Source organism: Ixodes scapularis, unplaced genomic scaffold (genome assembly GCF_016920785.2).
Source record: "Ixodes scapularis isolate PalLabHiFi unplaced genomic scaffold, ASM1692078v2 PGA_scaffold9__187_contigs__length_104089568, whole genome shotgun sequence".
Lineage (NCBI taxonomy): Eukaryota > Metazoa > Arthropoda > Arachnida > Ixodida > Ixodidae > Ixodes > Ixodes scapularis.
Genome location: NW_024609884.1, coordinates 57,137,172 through 57,154,404, shown reverse-complemented (window position 1 = coordinate 57,154,404; position 17,233 = coordinate 57,137,172). Strand labels below are relative to the sequence as shown.

Sequence of the window (17,233 nt, the reverse complement as noted above, 5' to 3'; positions counted from 1 at the left end):
CATTGGTTAGATCACGCCTCGAGTTCGCGTCTGTGGTTTGGAACTCTGTAACGACGTTACATTGTAATCTTATTGAAAACGTTCAGCGTAAGTTTATAAGAATCGTTTACGACCGATATAATGGCCGCCGCCGTTTCTACAATTACCGTTCCCTCCTCGCTGACCTCGGTCTGGTGCCTCTGCACGATAGACGAATTGCAAGAGACATGCATTTCCTGCGTCAAATTGTGCATGGTTCTCTCGATTGTGCCTAGCTGCTGATGTCGCTGAGGTTCCGGGTACCGTAAGGGAGGACATCAAAATGCAGAGACACGTTTTACCCTGATGTGCGGGCCACTTGCCCAATGACACGTCTGCAACAGACTCACGATGCCTTTTTTGGTGAAACAGACATTTTCGCCGGATTGTGTTTTTATCTCATACGTTTATGTATCTGTGTACAGGACAGTGCACTACTGCTCGGGCCACTTGGCTGTTTGCAGGCACGCAAATAAACCCCATCTATCTATCTAAACCCCATTTAAGGTTCCAAAGAGAAAGGTAAACTGGCAGCGATTGAGAGGTCACGTAACATTCCATTTCAGCAAGAATAAATGCTCGAAAAGCAGCTGGAACGTAATCTAAACGCATTTCACAGGTTAGATACCCAAAATCCTGAAACAGGTATGAAGGACATTTGAAATAGTACCGCAGAACTGGCCAATCTATACCAGGAAAAGTAGAGCGAGTCAGTGATACGTTCACGGTCAGAAAAATATCTTTTCTGGGAGCAGCTAACAACTCGAGTTCTGTCTCAAGTAAAAAACTATTCTCTGTTGAGAGAAATTCCTGAGATGGACATCAACGGCCTCGCACCTGCGAAAAAAAAAAAAAAAATCATTAAGGAAACTCTTGTCGAGTATTACGAGCAGCGTTTTGGAGAAAATCTGATCCGAAAGGGGTTCTGTAAACTCGACGACTTCCTGGCACTCATGCCCCAACTAAGTGAGGACGTAAAAATGTGGCTAGGGGACGACACATAACCAGATTGAGAACGTTGATTCCTTAGCATGACCGGCTTCGGCAGTAAACACGGTTCGTATAAGCTCGTGTCATGTTTCTATTTGCTGCTCATGCCTCAAAAGCTGTGGCTTTGTTTCTGGTCGGGTCCGAAGGGGCTGGACGTTTTTATTGCGATAGCTGCTTAGCAGACACTAGGGGGCAGTCAGTGGCGCGAGCTGTTTATTTGCCTGTCCAGAAAACACTGCTTACAATTTTTGGTTGAATCGCGGCAGCGTTCCGCCTCAAGACCGACAATATACGTAGAGTCTTTGTTTAGCCTCATTGAGCTCGATTCACTCGAGTCGGGGCCACCACTAAAATGCAGACGAGGGAGGAATGTTGTTCCGTTCCTAACGAAACATTAGGGACAAGAGTGTTCCTCCCTTACGGAGGAATATATATACCCTTTTTTCTAACAACGTTGTAGGCTCTGGACTGAAATACATCGATAATCTAACGAAGGGTACCGCTTCGTGTCACTTATTTTAAGTTTACTTCTTTGTTAAATATCTTCATTGTTTTCTTATTCTCGAGTCCGGTTCAGAACACCTGTCTCCGAAATTTCGCGACACCGATGAAGGAGTGAACGGGTTCGATTCAAGCCTTTCTGAAATTGCCGCAGCTTGGAGGGCGATCTCTTCTTACGCTAAGAACAGTTCTCCGTTAGTTTTTGCCCGGAAGAAAATTGAAGCGAGTGAATTGCCGATTTCACAAGCCTACACTATGTTGAGGGGAATGCACTTTGTTTGGGTGTCTACAATTGGGTGCGTGAAATGTACAGCTAGCCGTGGTAGTTTTTATTTTATTTCCGTTCACGTACGCACACGTGTGCATCAAAATGCGCAAACACGCTCACGAATACTCGCGGACGGGAAGACGGTGGCTGCGACCAAGGGCCCGCAGTACCCGGAAAGCTTGTGAAGCTCCGTCTCATGGCGGCACAGGACGGTGTACCATGGGCTCGAACAAGCAAGTCAGAAGTAATTTAAATAAAACTTTACGCGTACCCCGTTTGAAGGTCAGTACTTGATGACGCAAGTATAACGTACTTCAAAGGTATTTCTCTAGCATCTCTCAGTATTGCGTAGCATCATCATAACGTCAAAACCCGAGCAATTGATAATGTCCTCACGTACAACTCCGAAACCCAATAAACTCCGAAAAACACTCTCCGATAAAATGTTTGTCAATTTGTATTTATCCGATAATATCCGAATATCGAATTCATAAAGTCAGAAGAAAAAAAAAACGGTAATCAACATATAAGTTTTTTTTGGAGCACAGGATCATTAGTTCTGAGTTCTCTTTCAAGCCTCAGATTATTGACAAAAGGGGCTTATCTCATCAAGCTTCGGTCAGGACAACGGGTCATTCTGCTCCTGGGCCACCATAAAAGCTACGTTGTAGGATCTCAATTGAATCATACTGTTTTTGCTTCTGACGAGGAAGAGGGGTTGTGTTTTTATAACAGTGAAAGCTATAAACTCTTAAATTTTATGAGAGTGGAGGAAACGGCGGATGAAATTTCTATAATCCTTACTTCGCCACTTCCCGGGGTCCGTGCAACAGTGGGGTGGAGTGGTGGAATGTTATCAGTATAGATTTGCAGAAATTACGTCCGTGAGTTTCCATATTTTGAAGTATCAGCGTTCATTGAGGCACCACGTGTTTTTAAGCTTGTCCTGCGGCAGTATACTAATACCAATGTCAAGGGTCCTAACGCCGATTTCAGCTAAAGAAATATCATTTGATATTAGAGAGGTTCTAGGAATTAAGAAAGCCAAATTAAACTCTCAATGCTTTCAAGAATTGAAAAATTAAAAAAAAAAAAAAATCCGATAAACTTTGAATTTTTTTGCGAAAAGTGAACTCCGAAAATCACTCTCCGAATTTCGCGAAAAATAAACTCCGAGAACACGGAATTCTATCTATAACACAGCAAATACATGCCCCTGTTCAAAACTGACTATAAGGATTTCCTATGCTAGCTGTGAAATATTCCGAGATAATATGAAAACAAATTGTCATGATATCATCGCAACAAAATATCTTTCTCATCTCTTTCATAGCGTCCACAAGTCTGAAGCTACCAAGTGGTTGAAGTTGGTAAATTAAGGTGGCTGTAAAAAAATATATGGACTACTGCGTGAATTTTGTCTACACGCAGAATGTCGAGTCCGAAAAACAAGGAACTCGGTGAAGTCTCGAAAAAGTTACCGCGAGCGCAAAGGCACTTTGAATGGAATTTAGATAAGCTCTCAATTAAACGCCGGAGAACCAAGAGCTTGCATGAGCCCCGGGAAGTACCTAGCACATATAGCTAATTATGACTCTGTAATAAACCGTAGCAACTACATTATTTTTTTTTTATGTTGCTTTGAGTCGACAACATTCGAAAACCGCCGTGGCAGAAGATTACTGCACGAAGATTAACTGATACGCCTCGAGCTCCAATTCAGCTGTCTGCATCACAGGTGAAGCAACAAATGCCTGTCGATTGATTGGCATCCCCTTCGCATTAAACGGTTGGAGATCACGTTTACATTGTCCAATGCCAAGTCATCCCCAGGTCACTTGATTCCTCTTGGGAATCAGACTTGATAAGGCAGCCTTTCTTCTGTCAATTGCGAGGCAAGACTCCTCTCAATATAATTGCTATCCACCAGCTGTAACTACGAGACAATGGAAATAATGGGGCTTGCAGAAAATCTCGGCATAAGCGCCACTGACATCCCTTGGACTTGAGCGATCCGTCCGTATCCAGCCGACGAAATAGGGCCGATCACAGTCGGCCTTCGCAGTTCCAAAACGGCGCCATGGAGGGCACAAACCAGCGGGCAGAGCCGCCATTTGCTTTTTCTGCCGGGAGCGCAGGCCTTCCAGAAGGCGCTTTTTATGCCGCCGTCACTTCTTCCGTAATTAAGATGACGTTCAAGATAGCGGCGCCGAGCGCCCTTCTGGACGGGGAGACGCCTCCGGCTTCTGTTTTGACCAGGTTTATAACGTCGGGCTGAGTATTTGGCGAACGGTCATGCGGGGACGCCAACAACGTAAGGATATGGGTTAATCCTTCCTCCGGAAGCATGGAGACGGGAGTCGCCGACGCCATCGAGAGCGTCCCGACGGCAGACTGGACCAGAGACATAAGACCCGCCGTCGGGGTTTCTTTTGCGCTGCTTGCGTTGGAGAACGCCTCAGTCGTTCGGCCTTCCGTTAGACCGTCTAGCCCCGTATAAAGAAGGCACGGCGAAGAGAAAACACCGTAAAATGCAGGCAAATAAGTCGATAGAAGCATATTTTTAAAACCAAGTTTAAACTAGACGTCTGTGGACGTACTGCCGAGAAGGCCGAAGGGAAGGCGTTGTTTCGGAAGGCAAAGCATCGCTTTGAAAGGCGTGAACACAAAACCAGTGTTAAAGCGAAAACGCACCAGAGCATAAGAGTTACCAGTGTTTTGCCTTTTTACTTTTCTTGGCCTAAGCCATCGTTTCCTGCTTTTGCCGACAGACTGCCCGCGTTCAATTCAGACGTTCAGCTATCGTTTCTTTAGAGCGTGCTATGCATATGTTGCTTTATGTATCGCGTTAACTTTACTTTGTGTTTGCGTCGAACTCTTAGTAAAACATAGGTGTCGTCTGTTTTTGCGTTTTTATAAGAAGAGTTATCTTTGGAAAGTAGAAAAACCTCGGTCCAGCAAGCTATATATATATATATATATATATATATATATATATATATATATATATATATATATATATATATATGCTTGTATGTATGGGTGTGTGTGTGTGTGTGTGTGTTTGGGGAGGCTTATTTTTAGAGTTTTACGTTCTTGCAATCAGGTACTGTGAAAGCTTGCCCGTTAGGTATAAACAGCTATACGAATATAGATGATTGCACTGTTTCAGAAATCGCAGTCAAGGTGTGCCAAGTCACAGTTTTGGCGACTACGCTTGCCGTTTTGAAGACCAAGAAAAGGAACGCGATACATGAACACACATTGAAACGAAATTTCGCCCATAAACGGGATTTTGAAAAGGTGTATCCGGGCGCCCTCCCATGGGAAATGGCGTCGACTCGTCGCCAATACGCGGAGCTGTGCACTAAGGGTCTCGCGCTCCTCCTTCATCCGAATCCTTGTTACGTGAAGAATGAAAGCCGGTTCTCACATGCAGCGAAGCGCCGATGTAACGCGGCTTCTGTGTCGACGGCTACTTATCGTCTGCCATGAGAAACAGTTTTGACGGTGCGACACAAAGCCGGTGAACGCTCCCGTCAGCACGCGCTTAGCGCGAGGTCAGCGCTACGCTTGTAGTGCTCCGCTGCATGTGTGAGCAGGCCTTTAAGCATGCACCCGTTGAGTGGGGACTTGGGTGCATGCAAATATCCGCCAAACCGAATATGCAATTAAACAGGAGGGAAGGGAATCTGCCTTCGAGTTCGCCTTATCCGCTTACCGAGATTTTCGAATATGATTGTTCGACTGAAATATGAATATGACATAAATAATCGGTTAGCCCGATATTCGGACGGTTGATTCGGATGTTAAAATACGAATGTCCGCTTTTTGGATTATTCGGTTTTCTCCCACGTATCACGACATTGAGCGCTGAACACGATCTTTCATACTTACAGAATAAGAAAGTATGCCTTCGATTCCTCTGCATCTGGCAGTTAGAAAATTATCAATTCACTAAAGCGTTTGCTTCCAGAGGCACGATGATTAAATTATAGTAATTGAGGAAAATAAGTGAGGCTGATCTGGTGACGATGGTAGGGAACCTGCCAGGCTGATTTACTTCGTCAGGAAAGAATGAGTGACTGTGAGATGGGGGAAAAAAGGTGCGGCGTTTACAAATAGAGTTGTAAATGCTCGAATGCTTTTACAAATAAGATTACAAATGCCTTAAAGATGAAGATGTTGGCAATCGTCGTAAGTTAGTCATTTTTTTGGGTCACTTGCTTCCCTAGAGTTTAACGTAACCTGAATTCTGCAATAACCTTCGAGACTTTTCAACCTTTTAGTTAGGGCTGTGCCCTCTGGAAGGCAGGTTGTTTTAGCTGAATTGTTCGTTAATTAAATTAAATAAAAATGTCAGGACTTGCGTAAAGAGTATGTTGTGTCAACTTAACCTTTTTATTCGAGAAACTTGTAGAGCATGCTCAAAACACCATACCAAAAAATACAAGCTTCAAGGTTTTCTGCAGCACGTTCTTGATGATTCGTAATGAGCAAAAGTTACTTTTCTCAGGTTTTTTGTTTTGTTTCAATGATTGCAGTGGCGACAAAGGAAGGCAAAGAACAGCTGTAGCTTCTTTGGTAAACCTCTCTGCTCACTCAACTTAATGAAATGATGGCAGCTAACGGCGGCACAGCACCGATCATTTTCTACACAACAGCCTCGAAGAGCTCCCCTTGAAATTTCAATACTCTATATCTACAACGCCTTCCATATTCCTTGAGAAAGCAGAAACCACCGTCTAGGCTAATTAAATAGTTTGCTTATTAGTGAAATAAATATAATCAAGCTCAGCCCATATACCTCGTTGCGCAAGCACGGAACTAAATCTTATTAATAATCCTGATATCTTCAATCAGTATACCTTTGGTATAGAATGTAAAATATTTTCATAAGGAACACCATCTCTAAAAAAAAAAAGCTTAAATAGGAATGTCGACGACGATGGCACATAAAAAAGCAAAGAACAACGTAAAAGTTCATTAAAACTATGCGCCAATCATGACAAGCGCCATCGAAACTCGGTAGGCAGCACCACTCAGATAATATCATAATACGCGCGCGGGATTGAAAGCCTCCTTTATGACAGCGGCTGCAAGCGAATTGTGTTCTCGGTCGGAGAACGCAGGTATTCAACGCTCTTTTCATCGGACAATCGTTACTTATTACGCTGCTGCGAATGACCTGCAAAGCTTCAATTGCCATAATATGCAGGCGACTGAGGCGAGGCCTGGACGCGCAAGGGGTGTGGGGGGGGGGGGGGGGGGACATTTATTTAAACTTGGCGTTTGCTTGATGGCAGCGAGAAAAACAAACAGCCTTCACAGGAAACAATCTCAGGTCACACTGATCTATGGTATTCTCCAGTGTTCGAGCACACCCAATATTAACACAGAATACATTTATGGGCTGGGTTTTATGTGAAAGGAACGCGTTACGATGGAGTGTAACAAAAAGCCGTCAAATGTAAGCCAAAGCAGCATAAAGTTTGCATAGCCCAAACAACGGATAAGCACACAAAGCATACCGTGTACTTAAATTAGTCATAGCAAACCATAATTAGCTTGATTTAGCAAGCGGCGCTGAGGAAACCGAGCCCCGTTGGCCTTCCGATCTGTCTGCGTAGAGGAAAACGGTGTTTGAAAGCGCACAACCAGTTGGCAGAGGAGACAAAATAATCTTATAATCAATCAAAGCTGCGTCATCCCTATCACCGCTGCCCGGCTGAGCCACTTAAGCTGCTCCGCCGGAGCCCAATATCCGACATCCGCAATGACTGAAAGCCGCTGAAATCCGCGCAACTATTGGCGAGGAGATCGCACTATAGGGGGTGTAGTTTATTATCATCATCATCACCACAAACAATCGCTGTGTGGCAAACAACTCCGACGCTACTCGCCAAGCGTACGCCGTATCGTTTCCACGCTCGCTGCACATTCGTTTCTAGCGACATGGTGAGCACTTGCTGCGTACCGCAGTGCTCGAAGCATGCCTTTGTACATGGTATATGCATGCAGCGCAGAGGACTGCAGCACGTACGCGACGGTGCAGACACTGTCCGCCGTCGGCTCTGGTGCAACGTTGCTGCCCTCGATGACATGATCGCAGTTGAGCACGTCCTCTCCTTCAACGATCGATGACACCACTTGCTTTCGCCGATGCCATTCATGATTGCCGCAAGAGACAGGGTAACTGAAAAGTGAAGTGCGTGTTTTGTGAATCGTTCGAAAAAACAGGGACGCCGCGCCGGCCACGCACGATCCAGCGCGCGCGGCCGACACGACGCCTGCGCGTGACCACACATGCAGTTTTTTGCCTTCTGAGAGGACTTCGATGACATTAAATGCATAAGGGGACTAGATGGCTTCTATCTAGATGTGTTTAGAAGAAAAGACTAGTCTTATATACCTTTCACGGGCCTTGCGTCGTCGTCTTCGATGGCAGCGAATGCACTAATCACTGCTGTCGGAGGGTAAATTTGTTTGACACACAGCGTTAGTTCCCGAAGTGGCCGCTAGGGAGCGCCACTCTTAAATCTCCTGCCCAATAGGAGGAGGAAGCCACCGGGAGAGCAAGCAGCTGAACTATATGATCCAAGGGAGCCTGCGGTAGTAGACGACGGTCGGAGCACCCAGTTGGCTTCAGAATGACGAGGCGTAGTTGCCCACGTGTTTTCACGACATCACGGGACCTGAATAAATTTAAACTTGTCTCGATCATTTGGATAAACCCGGGGAGTATATGAGTGTGTCAATCATGCAACGTATCCGAAACCACCCAACACATCCGTAACCAAGCATAACAAATCACAACTCACGCATATGCAGGCACAGCACAATCCGTGGTCCTCGGATCTGTCAAAATGATCTAGAGAACTTTAAAGAACTGAATAATCAAGCGGTCTAACCGGTCATTTACAATACCTAGTTATCCTGTTTTCAGATTCGGATGAACCGGTGATTCAAAGAAACGGATAACTTGTTGTCTCAAAAACAGTTTTGTGCTAGGTGGTACTACTTGAATGCATGCGCATGGAAACACGACCACGTCCTTGGCGTGAACTCAGCGTGAAGTGTACGAAAACGCACAATCCCACGGACTTCCCCATTTTAGTTTTTCTTCTCTTTATTCATAGGTAGGATTCCGTGTTTTCGGAGTTTATTTCTCGTAAAATTCAGAGGGTGTTTTTCGGAGTTTATTTTTCGCTGGGGTTCGGGGTTTATGAGAGTTTATTTTTGTTAAATTCCAAAATCTTTGAAATTTAAAGCATATTATACTGCATAAAATAAAAAAAAATCGAAATAAAAATAAATAAGGTCAGGGTACCATGACCCGTAGTCCCGGAGGCACCTCGACGTGCTAAAAGGCAAACCCTTTTTTTCAGTACTTAATTCCACATTTCAAAGGAAACTGAAGTGGAATCTCTCCAGGACCACTGACTTTGTGATCTTATAAAGTTTAATTGTAAGACACCGTCTTTTTTGCTGTTTATTTTGTCGCTGTGACCTCGAAATTCGGAGTTTCTCGGATAAATCCGACTTGACGGAAAATTTACCGGCGAGTGTTTTTCGAATTTTTTCGGATTTATCCGAAAACACAAAATCCTATCCGTAGGCTCCATATTTGTTTTGTGGAGTAATATCACAGAGTTGTGGTATTACTCAACAGTCAAGATTCGCACACCCGTAGAGGTGTGCGAATATTAAATGTTTCGAATACGAATCGAATACGAATATTCGAAAAAAAATAGTTTTGAATATCGGATATGTGTGTACCATTAGGAAATACCAAAAAAAAAAAGCAAATACTTTCTATATTACCTTCCAGACCGCAAATAAAAACAAATTCAAGTAAATAGAACTACTCAACTGTGCAGCATATATAAACAATGAAATTGGTAACACAGCTATTATACCTTAACTAATTAATCTCATGAGGCTGTCAACTGTACATGAAAGCAGGCAAAAGGAGCAACTGATAAGTTATAGAAATTACAAAACTGCGCATGTTTAGATAGCATATATATATGCACCCTTTAATGTCGTCACACAAAAAACTGGTATGGTAGGGACCTTTTTTTAAAACCAAATATTTGAAATTGCCCTTGACTAGGCAGAAGTTAGATATCAACAGAAAATGCAATGATTGCAAATTATCATGCAATAAAATTAATTGTTCCAAATGTTCAGCACATAAGCGCTCCCTTTTCGCCGTGACAACTGCTCCCGCAGTAGAAAATACCCTTGCTCCTGCAGCGGAAATGATAAGGTGGCTAGAAAAGTGACTCACAATGAAGGCTGGGAAAAACGAAAACCAAAACTGCCCCTTTGTTGTGAGCTAATCCATACCTGTGTGTACAATTAATGCGCACTTTTTTCACCAAATTTGGTGCCCAAATATACACATGCAATATACAATCGAAACTAAAAACCGAAACTCAACAGAAAAACGCAATACCCGATGTAAGGTGACTAGCCCCATCGCCATCGTGACCGTTTGTTTACATTCGCCATTTTCGTAACCACATCACGCGAATTCTCTCGCGTCTACGGAAGGAAAAATTCCGTTACGAGGCTTTATTTAAATGAAAGGTCAACACGCTGGTGGGAAAAGATAACAACGGAGTAGCACTGCGTGGCCTTGGAACCCCAGCAACCCGACGAGCTCGCAAAGTTTTTTTGGAAGACGACCCCCGCAGAGGCGATGGTCGCACACTCGTACAAGCGCGAGAAGCGCGGCACCTAAACCGCTTTAGATGAAAGCAAGAATTACCTCTGTGAACAGCGAAGAACCATCGACAAACTTCGACAACGGCGACTGGTGTACGGTATTGATTTTTGCGTTGTCGTGCGTTTCATAAACTCTGTTCTATGAGGTATGTGTTGAACCTTGATTATTTTACCTGCGCTGTAGAAGATTGGCAGAAATTTACTTTTTGAATACCTAAGAGCCAAATCTGCGTGCGCGTTGGATCCTGCAAACACGGTAGTTGTGCCCATAACGTAAACGGCAGGGGGTTATTTAAATCTACATTTGAAGGAACGCTGACATAGAGCTATTACAATAAACGCTAGAAGCTCAGCTGGCGCTAGTGTCTACGGGACTTCCGGTTGAAAATTGAAGCAGACAGCATGCAGTCTACATTTCCAGCCGCCCTGCGTATTCCTATGGGAAAACGCGCGTGAACTACGTCTCTTCGCCGGAAAATAACATGAATAACTTTTGTCATTTCGGTTGTACCGGATAGTATGTACGTTTATTGGTATTGTGAAAGTCTAATTGCTTTAGTTACAGCATTTTTCTTTACCACTGAACGACGTTAAACTTCGCTCTATTTCAGGCCCAAACCTCTGTTGCAAGGAAGGTATGTAAAAACGAGCGACGATTCTAAGCAAACTAACGATCGAAAGGAATGTAGAGTGTGTTCAAGGTTTGCTAGCATTTCGGTGGTGCTTATATGTTGCTATATGCCCGTACTGTCATTGGATGAAAATGACTCCGTCGTGCATCTTTACGATCGGTTAAAAAAACATTCGAACGCAAAATATAAAGCGCGTGAGCTACAAAAGGTGTGTCTTTTTATTATTTCCTATGTCGGGCAGTTTTTACCGGGCACCTGCTCTCTGGCTGCCCCTATTTGCAAAGATTTGGAGCGTGCGGGTGATGATTTGAACACAGAACAAGCATCTTCGTACATATTCATGACCAGGAATAAAGCAGTACTTTTTTATTGCAAATCGGACTATATATTACGTGGCATTCAATTAATTTTGATCGTCTGCATGCACAAAGAGTTACTTATTCAGTGTTACTGCGTAGTTCTTGCCGTCTCTCTTGGTTTTCCACACGTCCTTCGTTCGTTTGGCACGTATATCTCCCATGCTGGAAAGCGTCGACGCCGTGTTCGAACTAACAGTGTCCGACAGTGCACATAAATACACGTACGAAGCGGTTTTAGCACCGTTTTGCATGCCACGAATTTCAAATAAAAATGCTGTAACTGACCAATTATTTCGTCAGCGTGTCTGAGAAATGTTCCAATGTGCCTAGTACGTACAGATTATTCGTGATATTTGCTCTTATGATCGAGCGCAGCAAGAAAATTCACTCGCTTTTTCCCAGAGAAATGCATTACCGGAAGTCAATTTCTGACTGCTTGATGTCTGCTTCAAAATGCAACAGCACACTAGCGCCACCTGAACCTCTAGTGTTTATAGTAATAACTCTATGGTCGCTTATGCATATACGGGTAGAAATGGAGGGAGAGGAGGAGACGAGAGGGGAAGGCAGAGCAGCGAGCTTTCGTTGGAATGATTAGCGAGCAGAACTAATGCTAGCGGCCTTTGTCTCCACTGCACTCGTCGAACGCGTCCGAACGCCGAAAGCTAGACGCCGGCGTTTCAACGCGTTCGAAGAGTGAGTGGAGACAAAGAAAGCTAGCTTTGCGTCTGCCTTTGTATCTGAACATTGAACTTGTCCAAACGACAAGTGCACTAGTGCGTGTTCGATGGTGAGAGGATTGATGGTGTGCGATGGAGGCTGGGACTCATCGCGTCCTTAAAACAACACCATCAACCTTCTCCGTCTGACATTAGTACTGTTATTTCTGTCAAGGAGAACGGAATTAATCCCGGTTCACCTCTCTTGGAAAACTGACCACACCGACTGTTTTGGTCGTCTGTGTCGTCAATAATCACTACCTAAAGAAAACAAAAAGATTTTATTAGTATAAAGGTTTGCCCGGGGGCGAAGCCCCCCACAACAATACTTGGCTGGAATTGACCTAGCCCTTTGGGGCTACATATTGAGCAGGGATGAGCAGTATTTCAAATACAAGTATTTGAAATACGTATTTCAATTACTTTGTGTATTTTGCATTCGTACTTCATTACAAATTGGGTAATGTATTTGACGTGTGTATTTAAATACTAAAACGTGGGTATTTTAAATACAATTGTAATTAAATACAATTTTGTGGGCGAAAATACATCTTGTTTTTATGCATGTGGTTCTAAGATATAGTCTCCATCCATTATTCGGCCATGGGGCTTTTTTCTTGTCCCCTCCGGCTTTATTTCAAAGGCATTGTCCAGAGCAGGAAGAAAACTACGTTCTGCACCGATTGCAGTGTCTTTCAATCAACCACGAGCGTTTAGTGAAATTGTGATTACAGCGCTAGTCCAGAGCAGGAATGGTGACGAAATCGACGTTCACAGGCAGACTGGCTAAATAAGTGCCTGTGACAACTTGTGATGCTTTCCAGCCTGATTTCCATCCACATTTTTGCCTGGAACATTCTAAATGCGCGGATCGTCCAGATTTTCGTAACTGGTGCGAGTTGCAACAACAAAAAATTCTCTAGCTAGTGCTGCGCGTCTCGGTCGTCTCGGTTCTTTGTTGGTCTATACCAGGTGTGGCCAGGTTGACCCGGCCTAAGAGCCGTTAACAAAACCACGAAATTTCAGAGAGCCGCGGGGGGGGGGGGGGGGGGGGGGGGGGAGGGGGGGGGGGTTTCGGCAGCAATCTTTTGTCTAGAACTCGAACTACTTTCAATCTATCCGAGTCAAAAGCAGTCCAACCGTACGTATGGTAGCAGTAGCACAATACTGCCAAACCGCAACTGTCTTGATTTAAAACGCGCTCCATTTTTCCCTTTGGGGAAGTGCTCGTGTGACCGGGAGGGAGGCGGGGGATTGTGTGTGTGTGTGTGTGTGTGTGAGGGTGGGGGAGGCAGCCGCGAGCCGCACTTCACGCGAAGGGCCGCATGCGGCTCGCGAGCTGCAGCTTGGCCACCCCTGGTCTATACCAAACTGTAATCGCCAAAAAAAGCTGTCCAAGCAAAGACATCCAAGCTGATTAAATTTTTCTATTATATTTCTATTACGTTACTAGAGCCTCGCACACTAACTCCCGAGTGTGTGATGCAAAATTAAAATGAGATACACAGAAACCCGTTGCGGATGCCCTAGTCGCTGACGCAAATTTTGAGGAATGTATTTGGAAAAGTATTTGGAAGAGGCCAAATACATTTGGTTGTATTTGTATCTTGTTCTTAAATACTTTTTTTGGAAATGTAATTAGATTTGTAATTAAATACATTTTTGACGAAGTATTTTGTATTTGTATTTCGATACATATTTGCATGTATTTTGCCCATCCTTGATATTGAGCATAGCCAAAATGGCCGAAAAACTGGATACGAATTGCAAATAAGTCTTTTACCACATGCTGTTTGATTGGCAGAAATAAGACAAGTACCAGACCTTCAACCTTTACGGTGTTCATCTAAGAATGTGATTACCAAGTATCCGCGGTGCGTTTCATACACTGTAAAACTTCACAGTTTTACAGTGTATAAAAAGCACGGCGGATACTTGGTAATCGCATTACTAAGTAATGCAATTACCAACGCATTACTTGGTGACGCGTTACCGCCAACACTGGTTTCGACAACACTGTTGCCGAAACCAGTGTTGGCCGTAACGCGTTACAAGTAACGGCGTTACCGGTGACGCGTTACTTTTTTCGGTAATGTAATAACGTTACATTTTCAAAACAGTAATGGGTAACGTACTTAGTTGCTTATTTCAAGTAACGGGTAATGTAGTTACGTTACTTGTCACTTGCCAAAAGCTGGAAAAAGTACACTTACATGTTTTTCGTGTTTGTATACTTAGTTTTACCTTATGTCCAGACGCAGCCGACGCTACGAGCTGATGGAACCAATCAGACAGCGTCAAAAGCGCACCCTCATAGTGTTCGTCTTGTTAATGTACGTGTTCTATAATCGCTGAACCAATGATAAACAAAAAAGGCCCAGTGACTTGCATTTTTGACGCTGAGTCCTTGGTCCCATTACCTCGGGGCGTCGGCTACGTCTGGACTGAAGCTGAAACGAAGTATAGGCGCCCCCCCCCCCCCCCTCAAGTCATTAATTATTGCACCCATTCCTTGTGATTTCAAACTTTTTGTCTGTCATCTCCCTACGCAAAAGAGTCCCACTTTAGAAAAGCGCCAACGACCATGCCCTTTGTCCCAGCGTCGAAAGATGCTGTCGCCCCCATAAAACGCTGTTATCATGAATTTATAAATAAAATGGAACGCACAAGTAACGTGCTTTATCTTTCATCGATAACATACCGGTAACGCGTTCCTTTGCTTCTGGGGTAATGTAGGTCGATAACGCGTTCCTTTATTTTGCAAGTAACGATTAACGTATTTCGTTCCTTTTTTTCCTGTAAAGCCTACAACACTGGTCGATACTGAGAATCCTGGTCGTGACGATCGCCTCCGTGTGCTTTCTTGTTCTACTCTGGTTTGGTGCCCAAGGAGTGGAATGGTTCGTTGGTCGCTTCAATGAAAAAAGTCACGAAAATAAACAAATGTGCAAGTTAAAAAAAAAAAAAAAATTTTTTTTGCTTATTTTTATTTTATAGGTCGTAACCCAAAACATACTTTTGTTTGATGAGACTAGCGAACCCGAAATGGAATGGATTATGTACTGGGCAACACTTTTCTGTTGCTATGCAGTCAACGATACGTGCGCAGATGCGCTCGAGCATCTCGAGCACCGATGAAAGGTGTATGCTCTTCACTTGTTAGATGCGTCGGAACTTAGCGCCCGACTTCGGATGCCATAAGCCGGTTTTCTTGGGATCAAACTCCGGACCGGAGGACGACGACGACGAGCCTGGTCAGAGGCCTGATTTCTCGCCTATGCAAGGTTTCAGCCCAGAATCGTGAAAATAACGGTTTCTTCGAAGAAAGGAGACTACGATCTGAGAGACAACGTCACCGCTACCACGGGGACACGAACATCCCAACTGTGAGTCGACTTTTCACAATTATATAACCGTTTGAACTCCTGAAGCGGCGGCCGCCACGCTAAGCCTAGCGCCAAGCTTGGCGCGGCTTCGAGATGCCACTACCAGATACGAACTCGCGCGCTTCGCCTGATGAAAGATCCACGTCGCCGAGCCGGAACAATAACATGGATTTCCAAGATTTGGAGCACGAAGACTCAGACGGGGTGGACACCCAAGGGGACTGGATTGATGTCGTCAGTAAACACTCAAAGAAGAAGAACAAGAGGATGTACGAGGGCAATGACAAAGTCAAGCCTACCCCCCTCTCTGTCGATACGAAAACCACGGCCGTCAAGCCAGTGCCACTTCCAAGACCGCCAGCACTTCCGATGGACGACTATAAGATGGTTATCCGGCCCAAGGACGGTCTAGACTTGAAAAAGTACCACGTATCAACTCTTTCGGACAGCATTCTCGCTGCAGCAAAACTGATGTGGAAACAAGCTGAACTACGAATCCGAGTCGACGAAGAACAAAACATCATCACCATTAGCACATCACGTGAGGAAGCTGCAAGAGCACTTTCCACGGTCACCCAAATTGACATCCAAGGAAAAAAGTATGGAATTAACCTTTACGGGCTCTCGCCACACGACTCCTGTAAAGGCGTCATTCATGAAATTCCAGCTCACCACACCTCAAAGGATATCCTCGAAAGCCTTTGGCTGCCAGGATACGAATTCATCGCATGTAGGAGACTCGGAAAGACTAACTCTGTAGCAATCACGGTACTCGGAACGAAGGTACCGTTTTACATATATTACAGGGGAGCCGAAATTCGCTGCTACATTTACAAAAAAACGGTTCCATACTGCCACACGTGCCACAAGCTAGGACATCGCGCGGACGTGTGTCCCACCCCAACCGTGGTGACTTGTGACAAGTGCGGAACACACAATCCCCAACAAGAACACTCATGCAATCCTGCATGTGCTTTGTGTCAAGGCAGCCACCTGACTGCTTCTAAGGACTGCAAGCAACGGTACAAAGAGCCCTACATTCTCAGAAAAAAGAAATGGGAGAAAGAGAACAATCAACAACAGTACGAAGATACCACCCGAAGACCTAGGAGCAGAGGGAGACACGACGACGACCACTACAGGCCCCGTTCCAGATCCCAATCTTTCCCGCGCCTCCGCGGCGGCACTAGCCGGAGCCACTCGAGGCCCAGGGTGTCTGTGGATCGGAGAGACTGCGACTCGGGCCGGGCTCGCTCGGGACCCGGTGCATCTGCGGACCGGGACGTCAGAGCAGAAAACTACGCAGAATGCACTGTCAACCAGGTGAACTGGGCTAAAGTTCTTTCCTCCAGTGCTCCACTCCCCAACGCACCTTGTAGGGAATGTCAGGCACTGCAACAGGAAATTAAGACATTACGAAGCGAACTACAAGCCATAAAGACTTTACTGACACAGCACCAAACTCCAAGCCCAGAAAGACCGGAAACACCAGCCAATGAGAAAAAACGGAAACTACAGTCAATTTCCACAGAGGATGTACCCTCTCCAAGCCCAAACGCACAAGGCAGGTCTCAATACGTAACCAAAGTCGAGCTCCAACAAACTCTAAGTCTCTTTGCTAGCCAAA

The 17,233-nt window shown here is 44.7% G+C and overlaps 1 protein-coding gene across 1 annotated transcript in view; it reads left to right on the top strand.

Moving 5' to 3' along the window:
* Positions 1-17,233, top strand: part of LOC8033259 — a 958,536-nt gene that overhangs the window by 247,307 nt on the left and 693,996 nt on the right. The window lies entirely within an intron of this gene.